The sequence below is a fragment of the Loxodonta africana genome, chromosome 13 (assembly GCF_030014295.1).
Source record: "Loxodonta africana isolate mLoxAfr1 chromosome 13, mLoxAfr1.hap2, whole genome shotgun sequence".
Lineage (NCBI taxonomy): Eukaryota > Metazoa > Chordata > Mammalia > Proboscidea > Elephantidae > Loxodonta > Loxodonta africana.
Window position 1 is genome coordinate 73,977,831 of NC_087354.1, and position 6,000 is coordinate 73,983,830.

Consider the following 6,000-nt stretch of genomic DNA (forward strand, 5'->3'; position numbering starts at 1 on the left):
GTGAACTTTATTTCCTCTAATAGAGCTTAAGTCAACACACTTGTCCAAGTCATATAGCTGATACAAGCCAGAGCTAAGACTCCAACCCATTTCTCTGGACTCCAAGCCTAGTGCTCTTTCCCATACATGGCCAAGTGCTTGCTCATACATTCATCCATCTCACACATTCTTTTTTTTTTTTTAATATGATAGCTTTATTGAGATACAATTCACACACCATACAATTTACGTATTTGAAGTGTACAATTTAATGGTTTTAGTATTCACACAGCTGTGCGGCCATCACCACAATCAGGATTAGAACATTTGTGTCGCCCCAAAAGACTTTGTACCCAATAGCAATCACCCCACATTTCCTCCAGTCCCCCAGCCCTAGGCAACCACTGATCTATTTTCTGTTTCTATAGATTCCCTTATTCTAAAGAGATACTTTTTTTTTTATTAACTTTTATTGAGCTTCAAGTGAACGTTTACAAATCAAGTCAGACTGTCACATATAAGTTTATATACACCTTACTCTGTACTCCCACTTGCTCTCCCCCTAATGAGTTAGCCCTTCCAGTCTCTCCTTTCGTGACAATTTTGCCAGCTTCCCACTCTCTCTATCCTCCCATCCCCCCTCCAGACATGAGATGCCAACACAATCTCAAGTCACACATTCTTAATGATGGGGTGACTGAATGTCTTAATAATTATGCCAGGACAGGTGAAAGCTGTTACTGAGTGAACTGGTCCTACTTACTGAGGATCTGGGGCTATGAGGTTAGAAGGATGAATACAGTCCCTGATGTCATAGTACTTAAAGCTTAATAGGAATCAAACATTAAATACATAATCACAGAATTAATTATCAGCTACAATTGTGATAAGTGTCCAAGAAGAAAGTCTGTTTTGGGAGAGGCTTCCATAGCCCATTAAATAGCAACAACAAACTAATAATTAACCATAAAGCTTTGGCTTCCAAAGGCTATGAAGTTCCAATTACTAAAGTAAATCTATGATACTGCTGGCCTCCTGACTGATGAGTCCACTGTAATCTTTATGCCTGGTAAACAGAGAGATCTATTTCATTCAAGGTCATCCTGGGTTGGCATGACCAAGTTCAATTTCATCTGATTCTCCTTGAGTAGAAGTATTTTTGAAACGAAGAGCTGAGATCGGCTACTTTGTCAACATTACAAAGCAGGAGCCTTATCCTCATAGTTCTTCTCCCTCATTGAACCTTCCCAGCAGTAGCAGCTGACATATGAACCTCGCAGATGAAGATGCTGTAACATGACTATTTCTCGACTGTACTGCTGAGGGTAAGATAGGGGGAAAATGCTTCCACTTAGCCATTTCTTTGCTGTTTTTCAGAGGGTCAAACTCAAATACCCATAAAAGGAGATTGAGAGCCAATATGCTACACCACCAAACTTAAAAGGCTAGAAAAAAAAATCAAAGCCATAAACTGTTATCATTTTCAGTATTTTATTCCTTTTAATGCCAGTCTATTAGTTTCAATAAAAGGACAACAGAATGTCCATTACACCATAACTTGGCACGCCTGTTATGCCAATGCGATTAGTTCTTGCAAAATACCTATGTAGTGGTTATAGTTTATAGAAAAATTGATTTCACAGAATCAGGGAAATTAGAATTAAAAACATTCTATTAGATCACCAGACACATCCCCTGAGGCTACTAGAGAATTGATCCCTTGTTCACGGTGTATTATCTGATGCATTTTTCTATCAGGTTTTGATGGGCTTATGTATTTATTATGGGCTGACAATATGTACCACTAAAAATTATACCAATTCATCTGAGAAATAAAATTCTTGAAAGAGAAGCCTTTGCTGAGTGCTAATTTTACATTGGTGGATACATTTTTAATATACTGGTGTTTATAGTCACTTGAATTGTAAGAGGCTGGATAGTAGCACTGGATCATGGGTTGGCATTGTAATCAAATAAGAATTTGCATATCTTAAGTTGCAGAAATTTCCCCAGACATAGTTTCCCATCAGATTTATTCAAAATGTGGTATGAATTTTCAATCCCCGAGAAAGGCTTATTTTCTGCACAAGAAATTGAGCCCTATATCTCAAGCAAGTGCCTGCAATCAAACACTTGACTACGGTGACCTTTTCGTCTTCCTGGGCAGTGTGTGCTGAGCTATGACTCTGGGAGGGACAACTACAAGAAGGTGACAAATGCAGCTCCAACCTGGAGAGCTGTGGGGGACGAGGTACAGCCAGGGAATCAGCTGCTGATTTTATGCAAATTCTGTGTATCCTCTGTTTTGCTTCCCATTCCTCTTTCTTCCCTAGCATGGCTACACTCTGGGCATCGACTCAGAGAGGGAAACAAGCCAGGAGAAGGAGGTGGTTTCACCAGACAAAATCTACATGCAATCCTGTATATGCCATCAGCCTATAAACTCCTGGGAACTCCCAAGTCAAGTGGGTGGGGTTGCCTCTCTCTGCTTCAGCACACACTATTCTAGAATTCTCTTCCCCTTTAAGGCTATCCTTGATGTTTGCTTTCACCTGTTTAAAAAAATGGAGAAAAATGCATGCTCTGATTTTTCTCAGTCTGCTAGGTTTTCCTTTCACCGCTTGGTCCTTCATGGAGATAGAGATGGGTGTGTTGGATGTGGGTTAATTTTGAGGAGAGGGGAGGTCAGACTGTGTCTGGACAGAAATAGGGAGGGAGGCATCATGTGCAGCCAAATAACTAATGTCTAGTTCCACTTGGCTGTTCACCTTCTCATGTCCCTGCTCAAAAGTCCAGATGAAATTCTTGTTTGTTCAGGATGCGGCTAATGTCTGCAGAGTGACCCAGTGAAGGTCTTATACATAAGACTTATGAATTTGCTCTAAATTATGCAAACAAGTAATTTTGCTTGTCCAGAAAGTAGTCCTATAAGTGATACAGTTTTCTAAACTCTCCATAATTTGGAGAATGCAAACTCAAAGGCAGTCCAACAATGACACGGCCTAATTGCTCAGCTCAGTCTATCACCTGCGACAGGTGCCAGTCACAGAGAAGGTTGCATGCCCCACAGGGACTTTTTTAAATCCAAAGCAGAAGTCAGTAAGACTTTTCCAGGAGATTAAAAAAAGGCAAGGAATTTAGCCATGTCAACTCCTGGATGGCAGCGGTAAAGACTGCTTTATCCAGGGGACTGAGCGTTATTCATTTGGCTGTGCCAAAGTGAAGATGGTGGAACAGCTTCAGAGGAAGAGAGGCAGGGAGCTGTGTTCTTGAGGTCAGGCAGATTGTCAGTAGTAATCGAGATCATGGCTTGCTTCTTAAAGTGTGACCTGGGGGCCAGCAGGGTCAGCATGACCTGGGAACATGTTGTAACTACAGAATCTTAGGTCTGTTCCAGACCTACAGAATCAGGATCTGTGTTTTAACGAAGCTCCAGGTGATCTCTATGCACATTAAAGTCTGAGAAGCACCAGTACACACTACCGTCTCCCTGGTGGTTTCTCCACAGCAGTAGCCAGCACTTGAGGTGGCATTGATGGTTCATTGGTAGCATTCTCCCCTCCCATGCAGGAGACCCGAGTTCGATTCTCAATCAGTGAACATCAAGTGCAGCCACCACCCATCTACCTGTGGAGGCTTGATAGATGATGCTGGACAGGTTTCAGTGGAGCTTCTAGACTAAGACAGACTAGGAAGAAAGGCCTGACTATCTACTTCCAAAAATCAGTCAGTGAAAACCCTATGGATCACAACATTCCGACCTGCAACCAATCATGGGGATGGCTTAGGGCTAGGCACAGTTTCGTTGTGTAGTGCATGGGGTCACCACAAGTTGGATGCTGACTTCGCAGCAGCTAACAGCAGCAATATCTTGGGCTTGGTAGGAAGGGGCACAGCATTTCTAGACAACAGCAAGTTGATCTCTTCCTCATTTCAATACAAGCCAATGATTTCTTTCATGAGCACACATTTCCCTTTTTTTTTTTGTCTCCTCCCATTTTGGGAACTATTCCTTCCAAATTACATGTGATTCTAGCAAGGCTGTCAACCAAGAGGCTGTCAGCCATCACAGGGCTGGGCACCTGATTGAAGCTGGCCAGGAACAAATTTTTTTCTGGGGATTAATGTGGAAAGAGAAGCTCTTTATTCTTCTGAGATCATAGGGCCTAGCGCAATAAAAAAACAGGCCAGGAACTGGCAGGGGTATCTTGCTACCACGTGTAGAGGAACCCGTTTGCCCAGGAAGCCAGAAAAGTCAAGCAGAACAGAGAGGTGGAGAGAAATTTGAACACCTCAATCCAGTCAGACAACCCCTTGGACTTCCGAGTTAAGTGAGCCAATAAATTCACAGTTTAGCTTAAAGCAGTTGTAGGTTGGTTTTCTGTCGTTTGTAACTAAAAGAGTGGTCCAGATCGTTATATTCCTGAAATGGATAACCAGTTCTTCCAAGCTGGAAAGTTTATAGCTGACGGGAATAAATTCATTGTGAAGTTCATGGACCACTGTGTGTGTGAGCGTATGTGAGCACACGTGTAAGTATAAGACATTGAAAAACCAAAAACAAAAACCTGTTGCCGTCGAGTCAATTCCAAGTATAAAATATAGCTGGCTTAAACATTTTAGACCCTCATGTGCCCTAAATGCTGCTTATCTGTGTAATTGCAGCAGGCTGTATTTATTTTCTGGATTTAGAAGGAATGCCTATTGAAATTAATATTCAAATTTATGCCAAATGATATGCAAATTAGCATGGGTTTGGTGCTTGAAAAAACAGGAGGATAGAATTGCAGCGCTGGCATTCCAATGGTGCTGATGCTTTGATGAGCGAAGACAGAGAGCTAGAATGCAGATGAAACATGTTCCCTTGGAATACACAATGCAAATGGGAAATTTATGGCTCTGTAAACTGTTCTAAAACAGAAGACAATCTCTCAATTTAATATAGCAGTTTGACCATTCATTAATTTACTCAGTGCGAACACAGCAACTTTTCAGAAATGATGACACCCATAAAAATACTCTACAACCACAAAAGGAAACACGTAGTTTTATTCCTGCCAAATGTCAAAATTTCTGTCTATAATTGTTTGTTGCAGTTGGAACAATGAAGTCGACCTCTTTTCTACAACCAATTGATATCCCCTGCTAGACACATGTTCCGCTATTATGTATCTAGTTCAACCTTATATATGGGGCATGCGTGTATGTATAATTTAAAATCGCTGTTAGTTAGGATTAGGTGAAATTATAAATAACAGAGACTTGAAAAGTAGTAGTTTGTCTTAGTCATCTAGTACTGCTATAACAGAAATACCACAAGTGGATGGCTTTAAGAAAGAGAAATTTATTTTCTCACAGTGTGGCATAGTGGTTAAGTGCTGCGGTCAGCAGTTTGAATCCGCCAGGCGCTCCTTGGAAACTCTGTGGGGCAGCTCTACCCTGTCCTATAGGGTAACTATGAGTCGGAATCGACTCGACGGCACTGGGTTTGGTTTGTTTTGATTAGTAGGCTAGAAGTCCAAATTCAGGGCATCAGCTCCAGGGGAAGCTTTCTCTCTCTGTCGGCTCTGGAGGAAGGTCTTTCTCTTCAGTCTTCCCCTGGACCAGGAGCTTCTCTTTGCAGGAACCCCAGCTCTAAAAGACACTCTCTGCTTGCTCCCCTTTCATCTCTTGTAAGGGCCACACCCTAGGGAAACTTCCTTTGCATTGGATCAGTGATGTAAACTTAGTAAGGCATTAAAATCCCACCCTAATCCTCTTTAACATAAAATTACAATCACAAAATAGAGGACAACCACAATACTGGGAATCATGGCCCAGCCAAATTGATACACAGATTTTTGGGGGGACATAATTCAGTGCATGACATAGCTTAACTAAGGCAGAAATTTCTTTCTTCAGCAAAAGAAGCCTAGGGGTGGATAGTTCAGGGCTGGTACGGTGTGTCCATAGTTGTTGAAGACTAATAAGGGTTCGTCCAGCTTTTCAAAGTGCAGCGGCTAGAATGTGACTCTAATCCTT